The sequence below is a fragment of the Rhinatrema bivittatum genome, chromosome 6 (genome assembly GCF_901001135.1).
Source record: "Rhinatrema bivittatum chromosome 6, aRhiBiv1.1, whole genome shotgun sequence".
Taxonomy (NCBI): domain Eukaryota; kingdom Metazoa; phylum Chordata; class Amphibia; order Gymnophiona; family Rhinatrematidae; genus Rhinatrema; species Rhinatrema bivittatum.
Window position 1 is genome coordinate 134,153,173 of NC_042620.1, and position 20,434 is coordinate 134,173,606.

The following is a 20,434-nucleotide window of genomic DNA, read 5'->3' on the forward strand; positions in this document are numbered from 1 at the left end:
TCAGGTCATCTTTAGCAATCAGAGCAAGTGTATGATGGATTGCCTTTACTTGGCCTTTGATAGATTCCTGAAGCATCTGAAGTATCAGTGCGATAGTCCAAAAATATGACACTGGTAGCCCCAATTTCACAGTTATCTTTCTTCACGTGAATGCCTGACTTCTCAAATTAGTGTAGGATTTCCCTGAGTTACCCAGAGTGTTCTTTTTCCGATGATAAATACATCATCAAAATAAAGTGCAACACCTGGAATTCCAGCTAACAACATTTTTATAAAGTATTTAAAAATGTATGGTATGAAAGAGAATCAAAACTGGAGATATTTAACTTGGAAAACTCCTCAATGAGTTATAATTGTCTGGATATCCACAGTTTCTTCATCTGCAATCAATTACTAGTGAACTTGTGCAAGGTCAAGTTTTGCAAAGAATTCCCTCCAGAAAGTATGGCAAGTAAGAAAATAAGAGCATAAGAACATAAGATTTTCCATAATGGATCAGATCATATGTCATCAAGCCAAGAATCCTGTTTCCAACAGTGGCCAGTCTAGGTAATAAGTACCAGGCAGAATCCCAAAAGATGGATACATTCCATTCTGCTTAATCCAAGGATAAACAGTGGATTTCCCAGAGTCTGCCTTAATAATGGTTTATGGACTTTTCCTCCAGGAACTTGTCCAGTTTTTTAAATCCAGCTACACTAACAGCTTTAACCACATCCTCTGGCAATGAATTACAGAGTCTTATTATGCATTCAGTAAAATAATATTTTCTACAATTTATCTTAAATGTATTACCTAGTAATTTTATTGCATGTCCTCTATTAGCTTTTTTTGTCTGTCACCACACACTGGCAAAGGATTTCTGTTGAGCGCCCCATCCATGCCCGGCCCGCGCATGGGCCTGCTCACCTCTCTGGCTCCTCTGCAGGTCCTGGGTCAGCCTCCGCAGCGGCAGCTGCGAGCTCCTCCAGGCCTCTGTGTCCCGCAGTGGCAGTTGCTGGGCCTTCCACTGCGTACCTGGACTCACACCAGAGTTTGGCGTCTTCCGGGGCATTGGCCACACCCTATGCACGTGCACGCAGACCGTGTGGCCTCTTGCAGGGCCAGGGGTGGGGCCTAGCTCCACAGCATGCCCTGATTGAAGGAACTATTTAAGGAAGTCGATGCCTGCACTTCCTTGCCTTGGCGGGTCGGCATTGTATTGTGTGCCAGATTGTCACTGCATACTAAGCCTTATTCCAGTCTTGTTCCAGCCTTGTTTCACGATCCTACTGTTCCAGCCTTGTTCCTGCATCCTACTGTTCCAGCGTCCCTCTGTTCCTGTGTCTGTCCATCTGTCTCCCAGGTAGTACAATCAGACTGTCTCTCTGGTACTGACATCGGCCTGTTCCTTGACCTCTCTGTCTGCTGCCTGCCTCCTGACCTCTGCCTGCCTTGTGACCTCATCTGACCTCCGGAACCTGACCTCTGCCTCATTGACTACTCCTCAGACTGACTCCAGGATTCTGACCTCTGCCTGATTGACCACGCCTGCTGATTCTGGCTCTGTCCCTTGCCTTGTCATCGCCTACGCTGTTTTAGTCCTCCTTGCTCCATCAGACCTACAGCCTCGAGTTCGACCGTGCTCCCCTGCTGTCTGTGGGAACATAAGAACATGCCATACTGGGTCAGACCAAGGGTCCATCAAGCTCAGCATCCTGTTTCCAACAGTGGCCAATCCAGGCCATAAGAACCTGGCAAGTACCCAAAAACTAAGTCTATTCCATGTTACCATTGCTAATGGCAGTGGCTATTCTCTAAGTGAACTTAATAGCAGGTAATGGACTTCTCCTCCAAGAACTTATCCAATCCTTTTTTAAACACAGCTATACTAACTGCACTAACCACATCCTCTGGCAACAAATTCCAGAGTTTAATTGTGCGTTGAGTAAAAAAGAACTTTCTACGATTAGTTTTAAATGTGCCACATGCTAACTTCATGGAGTGCCCCCTAGTCTTTCTATTATCCGAAAGAGTAAATAACCGATTCACATCTAACTGTTCTAGACCTCTCATGATTTTAAACACCTCTATCATATCCCCCCTCCGCCGTCTCTTCTCCAAGCTGAAAAGTCCTAAGCTCTTTAGTCTTTCCTCATAGGGGAGCTGTTCCATTCCCTTATCATTTTGGTAGCCCTTCTCTGAACCTTCTCCATCGCAATTATATCTTTTTTGAGATGCGGCGACCAGAATTGTACACAGTATTCAAGGTGCGGTCTCACCATGGAACGATACAGACGCATTATGACATTTTCTGTTTTATTCACCATTCCCTTTCTAATAATTCCCAACATTCTGTTTGCTTTTTTGACTGCCGCAGCACACTGAACCAATGATTTCAATGTGTTATCCACTATGATGCCTAGATCTCTTTCTTGGGTTGTAGCACCTAATATGGAACCTAACATTGTGTAACTATAGCATGGGTTATTTTTCCCTATATGCATCACCTTACACTTATCCACATTACATTTCATCTGCCATTTTGATGCCCAATTTTCCAGTCTCACAAGGTCTTCCTGAAATTTATCACAATCTGCTTGTGATTTAACTACTCTGAACAATTTTGTATCATCTGCAAATCTGATTATCTCACTCGTCGTATTTCTTTCCAGTCATTTATAAATATATTGAACAGTAAGGGTCCCAATACAGATCCCTGAGGCACTCCACTGTCCACTCCCTTCCACTGAGAAAATTGTCCATTTAATCCTACTCTCTGTTTCCTGTCTTTTAGCCAGTTTGCAATCCACAAAAGGACATCGCTACCTATCCCATGACTTTTTACTTTTCCTAGAGGCGTCTCATGAGGAACTTTGTCAAACGCCTTCTGAAAATCCAAGTATACTACATCGACCGGTTCACCTTTATCCACATGTTTATTAACTCCTTCAAAAAAGTGAAGCAGATTTGTGAGGCAAGACTTGCCTTGGGTAAAGCCATGCTGACTTTGTTCCATTAAACCATGTCTTTCTATATGTTCTGTAATTTTGATGTTTAGAACACTTTCCACTATTTTTCCTGGCACTGAAGTCAGGTTAACTGGCCTGTAGTTTCCCAGATCGCCCCTGGAGCTCTTTTTAAATATGGGGGTTACATTAGCTATCTTCCAGTCTTCAGTAGAATGGATGATTTTAATGATAGGTTACAAATTTTTACTAATAGGTCTGAAATTTCAATTTTTAGTTCCTTCAGAACTCTGGGGTGTATACCATCCGGTCCAGGTGATTTACTACTCTTCAGTTTGTCAATTAGGTCTACCACATCTTCTAGGTTCACCGTGATTTGATTCAGTCCATCTGAGTCATTACCCATGAAAACCTTCTCCAGTACGGGTATCTCCCCAACATCCTCTTCAGTAAACACCGAAGCAAAGAAATCATTTAATCTTTCCGCTATGGCCTTATCTTCTCTAATTGCCCCATTTAACCCCTCGATCATCTAACGGTCCAACTGACTCCCTCACAGGCTTTCTGCTTCGGATATATTTTTAAAAGTTTTTACTGTGAGTTTTTGCCTCAACGGCCAACTTCTTTTCAAATTCTCTCTTAGCCTGTCTTATCAATGTCTTACATTTAACTTGCCAATGTTTATGCATTATCCTATTTTCTTCTGTTGGATCCTTCTTCCAATTTTTGAATGAAGACCATTTGGCTAAAATAGCTTCTTTCACCTCCCCTTTTAACCATGCCAGTAATCGTTTTGCCTCATTTCCATCTTTCTTAATATGTGTGGAATACATCTGGACTGTGCTTCTAGAATGGTATTTTTTAACAATGTACCATCCAAAAAGGAAATACCTACTCAAATGTCATTCAAATGAGAATGCCACTCACCTAAAATCTCTATCATTAAATATTAAATTTTTTTAAAGATTTGTATAGCTGCATCATCAAGCCTGACAGTGTGCTCCCTTTGCATTCAAACCGGGGGCCACCCTGTCTTCTAATCATCTGCGGTCACAGTCTTTTTCTTTTTTTATTTCATTTTCTTTGAAAACAATTTTTGCATGTATTCTTGCATGTCTGGTCAATATCTTCAATTCTCAATTCAACTCGTCTTTTGCATGTATGGTCACTATTTTCAATTCTCAATTCAACTCGACAACTGGCCGATGTTTTGCAGAAAAGACTATGGATGTGAATCATTTTTTGACGATTTAAAATATCGTCCGATATATTTTAAATCGTCAAAAATCGTTAGAGGCGATATTTAATAGGAATTCCCCTGATTTATCGTCAAAAATCGTAAATCGGGGGAAGGGGGAGGGCGGGAAAACCGGCACACTAAAACATCCCTAAAACCCACCCCGACCCTTTAAAATAAATCCCCCACCCTCCCGAACCCCCCCAAAATGTCTTAAATTACCTGGGGTCCAGTGGGGGGGTCCCGTTTTGAAAAATGGCACCGGCCATATGGCAATATTGCCGTATTTCAAAATGGCGCCGGCCATATGGCCGGCGCCAGTTTTCATTATGGCAACACGATTTGAGTGCAGGAGGTCGTTCCCGGAACCCCGCTGGACTTTTGGCAAGTCTTGTGGGGGTCAGGAGGCCCCCCAAGCTGGCCAAAAGTCCCTAGGGGTCCAGCGGGGGTCCGGTAGCGATCTCCTATGCTCGTGACGTCGGGGGACAGGAACCAAAATGGCGCCGGCGCTACCTTTGCCCTGTCATATGACAGGGCAAAGGTAGTGCCGGTGCCATTTCTATCAACGCACCCGTGGCCTGAGAGTGGAAGATCACAACGGGACCCCCCCACTGGACCCCAGGTAATTTAAGACATTTGGGGGGGGGTTCGGGAGGGTGGGGGATTTATTTTAAAGGGTCGGGGTGGGTTTTAGGGATGTTTTAGTGTGCCGGTTTTTCCCACCCTCCCACTGGACCCCAGGTAATTTAAGACATTTTGGGGGGGTTCGGGAGGGTGGGGGATTTATTTTAAAGGGTCGGCTGGGTTTTAGGGATGTTTTAGTGTGCCGGTTTTCCCACCCTCCCCTAATTTACACGATATTTAAAAAAACAAAACTGCGACGATCCGATTCCCTCCCCCCCCCAGCCAAAATCGATCATTAAGACGATCGATCACCCGATTCACATCTCTAGAAAAGACTGCTTCATGAGGAGCTGCAGTTCATGAAAATCTATTTACTTAGTAATATAACACTCCATGCAAAAATAGCACCGCTCCGAGCATTTTCATTCGAATTTCACTGTCATATCAGTTCCTTCTAACAGGACGGCCATCGTCTCGAAACCTATTCAAATAAAAAAAGAAAAAGACTGTGACCGCAGATGATTAGAAGACCGGGCGGCCCCTGGTTTGAATGCAAAGGGAGCATGCTGTCAGGCTTGATGATGCGGCTGTACAAATCTTAAAAAAAATTAATATTTAATGATAGAGATTTTAGGTGAGTGGCATTCTCATTTGAATGACATTTGAGTAGGTATTTCCTTTTTGGATGATACTTTTCAGTAAGTGGAAATTAATACAAGTTCTTTTTTTGTGTGTATATTTTTTAACAATGACCATGACTCTTGCACACTTTTTATTTTTGTAGCTGCTCCTTTCAATTTTTTTTCTAACAATTTTTCTCATTTTCTCAAAGTTTCCCTTTTGAAAGTTTAGCACGAGAGCCATGGATTTGCATACTGTCCTATGCATATCCACTGTCTACTACCTCTCCAGGAGACCCTGTGGGGCCCACCTAAGTCCAAGCAGCCCAGGTCCCTATGGGCTCTACCCGGGGGGACTGTGGGCTTCCAGTGGTGAAGCTCATCCTCGCCTCTGTCTCCTCCAGTGCTCCACCCCCTGGGGGCAGGTGCTTCCTGGTCCCTACCAGGGGGCCGTTCTCCACTCTTCCAGAACAAGGGTCCATCCCCGAGTGCAACAATTTAAACATTTTATCCACCATGATGCCTAGTAAAAGTGGGAAGAAGAAAAATGTTTGTTTCGCTATACATTTCATTTTTGTAGGTTTTATTTTTCATGAATTCTGTTTTGTCAAATACTTATTTCATTTATTTAGTTAAAACAATAAAAAACATTTAAACAAGCAAAAAAAAAGCAACAAAAAAAATGAGGCCTTCCAAACCTCCCACCCATCCCTCCCACCTGAAAAAATAGCAGGACAAGGATCCTCCATGACCCCCTTTTACCTGGGGTGCGGGGGATCCAATGCCAAGGTCTAGGTGTAGGCTGAAGCCTGGGCCTTGTGTGCAGCGTAGGCCAAGATTGCAGAGAACTACCATGGCTTAAGCTTATATATAGCCTAGGCTTCAGCCTGAACCTAAGCATCAGGATCATTCCGATGTTTAGGCCCAGGCTGAAGTCTTGGCCCTGTGTAGGCCAAGATATGTTGGTCACCCTCGAATCTCTGGGTTTCAAACCTGATTTTAATGATAGTTTACACATTACTAATAGTAGATCTGCAATTTCCTTTTTTATTTCTTGCAGCACTCTGGGATCTCTGCCATCTGGTCTAGGTGGTTTGTTATTCTTTAATTTGTTAATTTGCCCTTATACATCTTCCAAGTTCACTGAAATTTGTTTCAGTTCCTCTGAATCATCACCTTTAAATATCATTTCTGGCATTGATATCTCTTTTACACATTCCTCTGTAAAGACCAAAGCAAAGAATTAATTTGATCTTTCTGCTATGGTCTTGCCTTCCTGTGCCCCATTTACCCCTCAATCATCTAATGGTCCCACAGTAATTACTTAACAGCAGGCATGCTTGTTTGTAAATTAGGATACTTGTTGTTCCCCATACACTTCTCACCACTGAGGTTTGATCTGCAAATTTGTTAATGTGGCCTTTCTTTCTGAAAAAATTATACTCTGCCCCTTTAAATCTCAATATAGAGTATTGATGCAGTCATAGCTAAAGCATGAGTTTGGAAGCTCCGTCCCTTGGATTATTTGCTGAGACATTCTTATTGTGATTGACAATTGTCCACATCGATCACTGTGATTTAGATTTCTTTTGTATGTTGCAATACCATTGCAGTTACCAAAGTCTTTTCCTGTGCTGTTCAAGGTTTATATTTGATTCAGCAAGGAGACAACAGTAAAGTGCTTCATTCTGAAACCTACAGACTAGACAGTCATGAAGCAAGCCATTTAAGATTTCACTGAATTTCCAGTGCTTCACATTTCTATGCATCTCAGTCATATAGGTAGCAATGAGCTCATTACACTCTTGATTCCACTTGTTGAATTGAAACCCTTGCACTATGACAGATGTTATAGGTGAGAAATTGATCTTTAGCAATACTATGATCTCCTCATATGTCTTAGTGTTTGACAAGGCTGTTGAGACCAGCAAACAGATGGTGGTCTATACTTTTTCTGCACACATAGTCAAAAGACCAGTCTATTTCTTTGCGGGGATCTCAATTTATTCACTTCTAAATAGAATGACAATCCCTCTGCATGTTAGAAAGTGCTAGGAGAGTGGTTCCGCTTACCAGGGGATGTGTGTTCTTGGACCATGGCTCGGCCCCAGAGGAACTCCGAAGAGGTGCAGTGGCAGGCAAGGCATGCCCGAGCATGGTCTGGACAGGAGCGAGGCTGGACTGAAGACAGATGACTAAAGATACTGACCCTCCTCCAGACCTGCACGCTTTGGAAGACCAGCAACGCAATGGTGGTCTTATGAATAGTCCTCTGACCGATCCAAGCTCTTTCAGACCTGCCGCAGGGTACAGCAAGAAGTGGAAGGCCAGATGGAGGCCAGGGCAGTGAAGACCGGAACATGGAGATTCAGATGAAGACTCAGGAACAAGGTACTTGGAAGCACAGATGACACTCAGGAACAAAGTACTTGGGTGCACAGACGAGACTCAGGCAAGGTTCTAGGTATTCAGAAGACTCACGCAGGATTCTAGGTATTCGAAGAGTCAAGCTAGGTTAAAGGCATTCAGGAGAGTCAAGCAAAGTACTGGGTTGAGACTGCGACGCAGCGCGCCCTACACAGTCCACCCACGGGACTGGTCGCGGACAACGCTGGACTCGAAGTAGCCTCTAGACGAGATGTGAAGTAATGAAAGGAACATGTCTCAGAAGCTGTAGAGGCCTGCACCAGAGTGCGCCTTACACAGCCGCCAGTGGCCAGTCATGGACCACTCTGGGACGGCACAGGTTCTGGCAGAGTCTTTGGCACAGATGGAGCAAGCACAAGGGACTCCACAGACCAGGGATAAGGACAGAAGCGGAAATCTCCCAGAGGCTTGTGCTGCAGAAGTGGGGGAGGGAATGCACCATGAAGCACCCTACACAGTCCACCCATGGGGCTGGTCGCAGACCACGACATGGCACACCAGGAAGGTTGGCAATGAGGAACCAGGGGTTCAGGACAGCTGGACTGGATCATGGACATCAGGAACAGCCGGCGGACATCTGGACTGGAATATGGACATCAGGCAAGACGAGGAGCTCCAACGAAGAACAGGAAACACAGGACCTTGAAGAAACGATGGAACAGCGAGATTCCTGAAGTGAAAGACAGGAACATCCAGGAGCAACTAATTCCTTGGGAAGGCAACACTGGAATGAACGCTGGGCCCTATTGTAGAGCTGAAGAGGCCAACACCCGGGGAGGATCTAAGAGAGGGCCACACCTGGCTGGCCCTTTAAAAGGAGAAGAGAGGCGTGTGTCCGCACCTAAGAAGAGCTGGGGGAGAGAAGTAGGATTGTTGGTGACGTCCTCCCAGCCCAAGAAGCAGGCAGGCAGCGGGAGCAGCTCTGCCAAGAAGCTGGAGGAAGGCAGGCTGCAGGAGTGGCTTCCAGCCATGAAGAAATCAAGCAGGGAGAGTAGGAGGACTGCAGGTACCAGCAGGGACGGCTTCCCTGCCAGGCAAGGACCCGGGCAGCAGCAGGCACCGGCAGGGACGGCTTCTCTGCCAGCTGAAGACCCCGGCACAGCAAGGACGGCTTCCTTGCCTCCCGAGGACCCTGGGAGTGGCTGCAGCGCCTCGGGGAGTGCAGGAGTGGCAGCAGTGCTCCTGACCACGAGGGAGAGCTCCCGGCGGGTCGGCCCTGCCGCGCAGAGCAGGAGGCAGCCGGGAAGGAGCCCAGACACAATGGCACGACTGCCACGGAGGGAAAGACATCAGTGGCCCGACTGGCCGCGAGAGGTAGGGAGCCTGTCCTCGATTCTCACGTTCAGGTTCACAACATTCCATGGCATTGGGTGGTCCCACTTCAAATTCCTGAATGTGACCAACAATGGCCACAGCTGTAAGTGAATGTGTTGCTTTGATTTCTAAGCACAGTGCTGACCTCTGAGTGCTGGATGATTACACTGCTCTCACGAACATCAACTGAGGGTGGTTTAACTTACATATATTGTTTTTAATGGAAAAAAATATTACCTGTACAGAAAGAAGATACAAAACTTTCTGGGTAATTTCTCTAGTAGCAATAATCAAAGCAAAACCACCCATGTAGTTTGATTATGTTGAAAACCCTGCAGGTAAAATGTATCTGTGGAAATTGCATCAACCTGATTAATTTGATTGCTGCCCCACAGTAACATAATACATTACAGCAGAAAGGAAAGACCCAATTGATCCAAACAGTGTGCCTAGTTATTCTGTCTATACTTCTAAGGACACATGTCTAAATCCCAAAAATATTAAAGCACTGTTATGTGGTAGGAAGTCTTGATATTAAAACAAATGGAAATATCTCCTTGACTGCAGCAGTTGAAAACTCAGGGAAGTGTTAGAGTACCTAAGCCAAACAATAGTAACAAATTGATAACATACACCAAGCTGGTTTAGTCTCTCTAGTTTCCTCCAAGTAGTGCAAGAGATACTAATCTAGACCTCAGGTTGTTCTTAGTTTAAAGATATTTTATGCCAACTTCAAACTTCCAAAAATAACCTTAGGAGAAAGAATTCAAAACTTTTTTTTTCATTTTAAAAACAGGATATTATTCTAAAATTATAACACAGATTCATGCCTGACTACAGTATAGGAAACATTTTGACTTTGACAAATATTCTTGAATAACTATGTAACATAAATGATCTGTAATGCTGCTCTAAATGGGACAAAATTGGCATGAACAGAAATGGATCTGTCATTTTCAAAAAGGTATATTAGAATCATTTTTCTTACCTTTTCTATTCTGCTGAGTTTGATAAGGTTTTTTACCTGCATAGCTAACTGGCTACTTGCCAAATTTCCAATTAGAAACTAATCATATCCTAGATGAATTATTGTTGATCTATCCATTGTTTTCATAAGTAAAAGTAATATGCAATTTGCAATACACTGATTTCAAGAACTGCCATTCAGCCAAAAATTTGTCTTTGTTATGAGCTTGTTGTATTTTAGATCTTCTCTGCTCAGAAAAATGCTGTCCTTGAAACACAAGTCTGTATTGCTCCCAAGAGGTCTTTTATTTTAGTTGTGTATCATAAATTATTTTCTTTTGCTTATAAGTGTCATTTTGTTTGTCATTCATTCGGTTTCCATGCTGCTCAAAACCTTTATCAAGCAGGCCAGCGGTAACAGTAAATAATAATAATAAAAAGTCTCATTGCTGTAATGCAGTACCAGATAATAAACCAGCAACTATAGTATTTGTATTCAACCTTTGTAGCTAGTTGAGCCGCATAACCCTGAGTAAAAAGTTGAGCAATATTCATATATTAACTTTTCTTTAAAACTTTCAACTTAAGTCCTAGCCAAACTGTAATTAGCTATTCTAAAATTCTGTGCCTTAGGCCATTTAGATTATAAACTCTAGTGAGCAGGGACTTGTGGTCAAGCACCCTCATTTTGGGCACTATATAAATGACAACTTAATGACACTCTGCATGTAAAACTGGCCTCTAAAACCTAAACTACCACCAACACCTCACCTCGAGCTATTAGCTGTCCCTCCTATTGTTAAGCGTGCCACCCGCGGCAGACCCACGGCGCGGTCCTCTCACCTTCTTGTATGGACTCCAGCTCCTGGTTCCTCTTCACTGGCGGTGGTGGGCTGCCAGCTCTGACCTCGGGTCTCTTCCAGTGCCTCCGGCTCTGCCATGGTCCCCAGTGTTGCCAGCCAAGATGTTCCTGCTCGTCGGGTCTCTCTGCATGGCCTGTGGAGAGGCTGCCATTGGCATTGCATCCTTCCCTAGGCACACGCCTATCGCTGATTCTTTTAAAGGGCCCATGTCGGGAACCTGGCCGCGGCCCTGGATGCTGACGTCAGTCTCTTCAGTGTATGTAAGCTCTAGTGATGTGCAGCAGGGACGGATGCGTCCCATTCAGTATTTGTATTTGTGGGGAGCCAAATCCGTTGCATCCATTCTCGGGGGACCCCGATTCGTTCATTAGTTACATATGTATTTGTTTCCCAAAAAAACCCCCATCCCAACCCAAGATGGCGCCAGCCGTCCATTGCTCCTACTATGTGACAGGGGCCAACCAAAGGTACCGGTAGCCCCTTTGACATAGTGAGGGCAAAGGCTATCGGTGCCATTTTGAATATCAGCAGCCGACAGCCTGAGTGCAGGAGATCGCTCCAGGACCCCCGCTGGACCACCAGGGACTTTTGGTAAGTCTTGGGGGGGTCAGGAGGGTGGAGGGTTTATTCGTTAGATATTTTGTATTTGTGGGGGTTCGCCATACGTTTCATGACCCCCACGAATACAACGAATAGGGGTATATACTTTGCGGATTACCAATACGTTGAAAACAAATGCACACCTCTAATAAGCTCAGGCCTCGCTCCATAGCATTGCCTTTGCAACAGGTCTCCAAGTACTCCGAGTACTCGTTGCTGATAGAGAATCGTCTCTACATCGCGTTCCTGTCTCCTGTGGTTCCCGGTTCCTGTCTTCCTCATTCCTACCCTGTCTTTCTGGATTTCGACTCAGCTTTGTTTGACTACTCTTCAGCCTATCTCCAACCCCAGACCTTTACTCGTTTCACTAGTCTTCTGCCTGTCTCCAACCCTGGACTTTTCCTACGTTTGATTATGCCTGCCTTCTCTGTGTCCTGACCGTTGCCTTGATTGACTATGCCTGCCTTCTCCGTGCCCTGACCTTTGCCTTGATCGACTATACTACAGATTACTCCGTGTCCAGAGGTCTACACTGCTTGCCATGACCATCGCTTGCCACCAGCCCTGATTCCAGCCTGTCAGTGACGCCTCCTCCTGCCTTTCCTGGATGTGGACTTATAAGGCTTCAGCCTTTCTTTGCTAAGGTGCCTCCAGTTACCTTCTGTTCCATTGGTACCTGAGTTCCTGTACCAAACCCTGTCCAGGGTAGGACTATGCCACCTATTGACTGGGCTGAAACGCCTTACTTCACGAACCAACCTTGAGGCCCACCTAAGTCCTGCCAGCCCCAGCACACAAAGGCTCAACCTGTGGGTAACAAGGGCTGGTATATGTGAATCTCCAGCAGCCTCTATGTTCAGCCCACTCCACTTGCCGATGGTGGGGACCCCACCCCACCCCACCTCAGCCCAAGGGTCCACCTCCGACGCAACACCTATAGAGATATAAATAGTTGAATACTGGGAAGGTTTTAGGGTAATTGTTTTCCAGACCTCTTACCCCTAGATTCATATGGGGGGGGGAGAAGAGAGGGATTAAGAGCCTCTAGGGAACCTTCTCAGTATTCAACTATGTATATCTCTATAGGAGGGCCAGCTAATAGCTCAAGGTGAGGTGTTGGTGGTAGGGTTTAGAGGCCAATTTAACATGCAGAGTGAGACGTACGAACAGTATAGTACACTTCAGTGAAGATTTGACATCATTTGGAGTGAAGAAAGTCTCACAAAGATGATAATTCTACAATGTTCTCTCGCCCTAGCTTGATGGACTCTATAACAGGGTATCTGTCTGGGCAGTTCATAAGCTACAAAAACTTTACTACACCCCACAATACTACCAGTGCAAAGTGCAATGTTAGTGTGCAGTGTGGTAATTCTAAAATTACCATAAACACACCCTTTTTCTTACTGTGGGCATTATATATGTGTTACTATAGCATTCATTGGCCTTTGCCCATCACATGATAGTAGCTCCAGGTTGCCACTAGAATATTAAAGAGTTTCTAGGAGGCATAGAGTATGGGAGCCCCCTTGTCACCAGGATCTTTGTTTCATGTAAGGGGTGTAGGGAGCCACACTAGATTCCAGGATTATGATGTATGTTGGGGTGGAGGCTGGGGGGCCTGCTATTTGTTTTTGATACAAGGGATCTTTGGATGGGGTGGGAAAGGAGAAGGAGCATTGCCGCAATTATTTTTTAGATTATTTTAAATTTTAGGGCCTTCTTGGCTGTCTCTAGAGGTGGTGTGGGTGTACGGGAGACTTGTTTGACTCCCAGGAGAGTTTGGGCTTTTTGCAGGGGGAGGCTTTTTGACCCACATGGACCTATAAAATGATGTTAGCCCCATGCGATATGGGCTGACATCACGCATTTTATCAGACGCTGCTGCATAACTTTTTATCGAGTTTTATCGAGTTTTTTTGTGATAAACAACGCGGTGATACCATCATGATATTTTCCTTTGGAAGGGTGAAATATCATGAGTCCATCCAATGACATTTCATCTCACCCATGATAAAATATCACAGTATAGTAATATCCTCCTTAGAGTCTTATTTACAAGGAAAATAACTTTCAGTCAACTCTGTGTAGCCTCCAGCATAAGCCAATATGTTTAGTTACATGCGAATACCTGCAATGCATAGAAAGCACGCACATTTTCTATTTTAAAAACATACATGCAAAAAAAAATAGAACTTGTTTGTTTAAAACCCTGATTTATATGCAGAAATCAGAATATTTTAAAATATGCAAGTATGATTAAAATTACCTCTACCAGTTCACCCATTCCTTCTCCAAGTCAATGAGACCCTCCTAGTTCTTCAACCAGGCCTCCCATACAACCATTAGGAAACAGCTGAGTCTGATATCAGTTGAGCTAGTTAATTAGCAGGTGTAAAATTGTGTGAATAATTTGCCAAATGTTTTCATGTAAATTTCTTATAAAATAGCAACATATGTACGTACCTCTTGGCCCCACTCAGGAAGGCCTTTAGACCGCCCCTTTTTTGTACAAGTAAATGTGCGAGTTACACAGAAAATATGCACATACTTTTGATATATATAAAATAGCATATACGTGAGTAAAAGTTACTTATGCACATATATGCACATTTTATGCATGTAATGCCTTTATTTTGTTTATTTATTTATCGATCACTTATAACACTTAAGCAATTTACAAATTTATATACACGATAAAATTTTACAGAAAATCACAAAATGGACAAAAGGATGAACAAAATTCTGGAAAATAAAACATATCAACTACTGTGCACAAATTCTTGCTAGATCAGAAATTATTTTTACATAAAAGTCTTCGAACAGTTCATCAGCCAAAGTACTTCTGGTAGCGAATTCCATATTGTTGGGGCTGCCACAGAAAATGCAGACTCTCTAGTTTCCACAAATTGGGCCTGATGAACAGATGAAATATATCTAAAAGGCATCACTGTAAGGATCTGGGTTAGCAAACTGGATTGTAAACTCGTAAAAGGATATTATCCCAAGACAGGGATTCAAGGCTCAATAATTATTAATTTATGGACCATCATGGAGAGTTTGAATATCATGCGATAATGAACAGTTAACCAGTGTTGTTCAGACAAAGTCAGAATGATGTAATCTCCCTAATTTTGTCCTGATATCATATAATTGACAGAATTTTGGTGGAGCTGCATTGCCCTAAAAGTCAATCCAGAGAGATCTGTATAGACTGCATTGCAGTAATCCACAGTAAGAAAAAATCAAGGCTTATACCATGATTCTAAAGTCATTATGTTCAGGTAGAGGTTTAAGCCCCTGAAGAAAGTGCAGTTTGAAGAACCCTGCTTTTACAACTGAACCAATTTGATAAAATAAATTCAAAGTGAATCAATCCAAACATCAAGACTCATGTCTTGAAGAAGATTAGGGAACACAACACGATCAATGATTACAGTAATAGGAAAATGATTTTTGGCACAATAATGAATTACAGAAAATTCAGAATGTGAAATATTTAGTGACAATTTATTATGTCTTAATCATTGTTTGATAGTAGATAAGCATATCTGAATTAGTTCTACTGTATCAGACCATTTATCTCAAATGCGGTCAAAACAACTATATATCATCCACATATTTTCTGTATCCATCAAAGTGGCCAGCAAATATTTTGCAAAGGGGGAAGTGAGATAAACATTGAATAATAAAACCAAAAGTGCTGAACCCAGTGGAACACCAGTTGATACAAAGGACCATTGAGAGTGTTCTTTCCCTATCTTTACCTGAGACATTCTATCAAACAGATAGGAGTGGAACCAAGAAATAATGGTTCCAGAGATCCCAGATTCCATTAAATGATATAAAAGAATATAAAATTCATTCCTAAAAGTTTTCTCTAATTTTAGACCTGATTTTGAAAAGTTTTTACACACTTAAAATTGGGTTTTACACATGGAAGTGCACTTTTGAAAATTGCTACAATGTATGCCATTGAATTGTCCATAGGAGATTCACATGTAAGTGCCCTTTATGCACATAAATAGCTTTTTAAAATTGATATGATAGCATTTACATTTACACATGTAAATCATTTTAAAATTGCCTCTGAGTCTATGAAAAAATAATTAGTAAACAGGGCACTTAAATTGTAAATCTTCTGGGTACAGGAAAATATCTCCAGTATTTGATTGCAATCCCTTTGAAGTGGCTGATCAGTCAAAAAAGGCAGAATATAAATTTATAGGGTCACTAAGAAGGTTTTCTGGAGGGTTACTACTCTCTAGGGATGCTCATTCATTTCAATTGAAATTCAAAAATGCAACAAATAAGGGTAATTCATTCATTCAGGAGCCCCCCGAATGAAACAAACCTTATTCATTGCATTTGAAAAGAATGCATTGGGCCTAATTGTCTAAGCATAGGCCAACATCAACAACCAACCATCAAGGAAACTCCCTGATACGTGGTAATGTACGGTCACTATATCTGAGTTCTGTCCGAACTCCTGTGATTTTGTGAGGTCGAAGCTGCCTGCCTGACACCGGCCATGTTTCGACTGCTTGTCTGCTTCAGGGACCATGGAGGAATCTCATTTAACATCCTACTGTTCAAATTTCTTCACCGACTTGCGGTTTTTACACCATCCTAGTGTTTTTACTATATTTAAAAACAGTACATTACTTAAATGTATTCATTCATATAAAATCTCCATGTAACCAATTCTAGGGTTTCTAATTACTTACAGTTTTCCTTATGACTTCCGTTTCAATGAGTGATGCCTTCAGTCTGTTATCTGGCATCTTTTTCTTTTCTAGCTATTTAAACTCACCCGGGCCAAACAGCTTTTTCTTCATCAGAGCGAGGCCACTAGCACCCTTGGGTGCTACCAAAATTTTGTTGATCTTTGACATTTCGTCTGTTTTGTTTCATTCACTTTTCTTATTCACGATAATGCTATTTATTTAATCCAAAAATATATGTATTCTGTTTTTAGAGGCAATATCCCATCCGAATTGTTATAATTTTTCTTTTCCTGTTTAAGCAAACCTGATGAAGGCCTTCTTGTTGATTCACTGTATGCCGGATAGCCTCTGCCCTGTATAGGCCGGACCTGGTAGACAACCGGTCCCTGCCTGCGGTGTTTGTTGCCACTCGATTTTCAATTGGTATGGGTCCCTTCTCTTTTTTACATGGACCTTTTGTGCTTTGTATTTATTTTTATTTCTCCAAATAATTCTGTGTTGTATATTAAGTCTTCTTCAATTGAAACTAAGTATTCCATCCCCTATAGGCAAATCACACTTGTGTTTGTTTATTTTCAAGCCGACATTACCTCTCTTGCCTCTATTGTATCACTTCTTTTGAGCAGGCTCACTTTGCCTCTACTATTAAGCCACTCTTGAGCTGATGTTAAAACAATGCATTTATCCCTTTCACTGTATACTGGATACCCTCAACCCTGTGTGTGCGGGACTACCGGTCCCTGCCTATTTTGTGCATTACCGCTCAATTTAAAATCAGCATTTATCCCTTATTCTTTATTTGTTGTTGTGTTTCCTCCACCAGTTAATTTTATATTGTGCATTAGATCTTCTTCGATCAAATCTAAGTACTCCATCCCCTATGGGTGAATCACTCTCGAGCTGTTTTTTACTTTTAAGTCGGCATTGCCTCTACTGTTATGCGTCACTTCTTTTGAGCGGGCTCACTTCACCCCTATTGTTGCCCCTCTCTTTTTTCTGAGCTAATGTGGGATCAAAACAATGTCCTTTATTTTTCTTTGGTTGCCATTATCTTATTTATTTTTATTTATTTATTTAATTCTTTTATATACCGACCTTCATGACGGGAGTCATATCAAATCGGTTTACATGGAACGAAGGGGTAACATTCTTATCAACCGTTTAACAGTAAAATAATCAGAGGAGGTAAAAAAGTTACATATAACAAGGAGATCAAACTTGGGAATAGAAGAAAGAAGGACAGAGAGATAACCATTGTGATTAAAGGGTTTCGCTATGTAAGTTGTCAGGAAGGCTTGAGATGTAGAGTTTCTAAAGTGAAAAGATTAAGGGAAAGCTTGGCTAAATAGCCAGGTTTTAAGTTTTTTTTGAAATGTTTGTAGACAGGGTTCCTGCCTGAGGTCCGGCGGTAAATTGTTCCAGATAGTGGGTCCTGCTATCGAGAATGCTCGTTCTTCTTTAATGTTATTGGGTTCCTTTCACTAAAAGGTCTGGGATTCTAAATTTGAGTGGTGCTCACTGGGCTCCAATTTCTCCTCTTCACCTCCCTATTTAAACCAATTTAACCTCTAAATTCTTAACTGATCCTCAAGTTGTCATGCCTCACTGGTCCCTCTCCCAGATCGATAAATTCTTTTCTTCTTTTTTTCTTTTGTTCAAAAACTTGACCAGTCTATTTCCCGATTAAGCCCATGAGATGCTACAGTGTTCCATGTATAAATGAACCTCTGTTCCATTCTTGTCAATCACAGATCCAAGTCCCCACCCCGTGGGTATTATTTGAGCTGAAAAAGGACAGCTACAGTAAATTCCTGAACCTGATGGCCTGCTTCTTGCCAATGTTCAACAAGTGGAGCTCCCTCCTTCTAATTCTTGATATGGCTGATGTATTCTTGTACTCTGATTTTTAATTTACGTGTGGTTTTTCCTATGTAGATCTTATTACACGACATCAGCTGCATGGGTTGATTTGCAAGTGTATTTGTCTTGAAAATGGAACCATCGGCATCCTGGCCAAAGCAAAATCAGAGGCCTCGTCTAGGCCCAAATATGATGTCAGCACCTCGAGCTAAGCCTAGACCTAAAACCAGGTCTTCACCTAGGGCATAGGGCAAGGCCCAAAGTAGGGGCTTTGACCTAGGGCCAAGCACAACTCTGGTGTCTTGGCCTAGGTCTAGCCCATGCTGGGGACTTGGCCAAGACCCTAAAAAGGTCTTACCTGCTCTTTTGGGTATTCAATGGCCAGGATCTAGGCCCCAGGCTGCGATCCAATCCAGAGGCTGGGTCCAGATGCCTGTGTCTCAGTGTTTTCTGGAGCCTGGAACCAGGCCCACAGCTGCAAGCCAGCCTGGAGGCCAGGTCCCAATGCCAGGGGCTCAGCCAAAACCCAGGCCCGATGCTGCAACCCAACTCAGAGGCCAGATCCTGACACCTGGTCCTCAGCCCATGCCAGAGCCCTGACCTAGGCCAAATTCCGCAACCCAGCCCAGAGCCCAGGTCCTGATGCTGGGGCATCGGGCTTCACCCAAACCCAATGTCTGGGCCTGGCCTGGAGGTTGGGTGCCTAGACTCAGGCCAAGCACCCAAGCCTCACAGCTGCTCACTTGTCATCCTTATCTCTTCTGATGCCATCCACTGGAGTTGCACCGGAGTTAATTAATTCTGGTGCAACTGCAATAGATGGTGTCATTTGACTTTCATGAAAAGAAATAAGAAGACCAAAGAAGGGGAGCTCTCAGGCCTGAGCTCCCAGGCCTGGGCCTGACCCTGGACTGAGGCACCAGCATCAGGCCTGGGTCTTGACCTAGGCCCCAGCATCAGGACCCGGCCTCTGGTTCAGGTCATGGTGTCAGGCCTGGGTATGGGCTGAGGTTCTGGTGTCAAGGTCAAGGATCAAGGTCTGGCCTCCAGGTTGGTTGCGGCATCGAGGCCTGGCCTCTGGGTTGGGTCACAGCTTTGGGCCTGCATTCAGACTCTGGCTTTGGCCAAGGCTCCACCATTGGGACCCAATTTCCAGGTCAGGTAGTGGCATGGGACCTGGTCTCTGGTTCATTTCACAGAATTGGGCCTGAGTCCCTTCCAAGGTCCCGGCATCATGAACCGGTCTCCAGGTTGGGTTGTGCCATCGGGCCTGAACTCAGGCTCTGGCCTAGGCCAAGGCTCAGGTGTTGGACCCGGCCTCAGGCTTGGATTTGTGCTGAGGTCTTGCCATCAGTATCCAGTCTCCGGGTTGAGTCAAGGTATCGGGCATGTGTCCAGGCTCTGACCTAGACTGAGGCTTTGGCCTTGAATAGGCCAAGGCCACAGTGACCTACCATAGCCTCAGCCTATGCAAGTCCAAAGCTTTGGCCTAGTCCTGACCAGCGGATCCCCACTGGACCAGGAAAGTGGGGATCCTATCCCATCATTTTTCTGGGAGGGTGCTAAGGAAGCTTGTCTTTCGTTTTTTTGGCCATTTTTTTGTTTATTGCTTAATTTGTTTTTTTTCCACATGAATGAAACAAATTAAGTAATCCATGAACTGAAATTTGTGGTATAAAAACCTCCCGTAAACAAACCAAATAACGAACACAATTTTTTTTCCCCTGGACATCCCTACTGCCCTCCAGGGTTCAGTCGGAGGTCAGAGATCTCTCCTTCTGCAGAGTTCTTGCAGTTTACAAGGATCCTTCCTAATAAGAAGGGTTTTGAATAGGATTTGGTCACTGTTTTTTCAATGTTTGAGTTATGGACAGAATTGATAGTGTTGTGATAGTAGGAGGTTCATCCCCCAAAGGGGATGGGTTATGGTAAGAGGTTATTTAGGATGCTTCTACAGGCATCTTAGAGAGACATCTGGGAGTTTCTGGGAGTGTGAGGACTCCTGAGACCTAGGAGTTGCTTAAGATTTGTGGAAGATTCCCGAAATTTAAAGAGAGGGAGGAAACCCTGATGAAAAAGGGATGGAAATCCATGCTGGGGAACTCCAGGGAAATAATTTTTTGGATCATGCTGCCCAAAGGCCTTGGGGTTGAGTTTGAATTTTCTGAGTCTCATTCTCAAGGAAGATATTTGAAGAGTGGGGAATTTCTGATAGTATTTACTTTGGACTGTATCCAGTAATTTATCT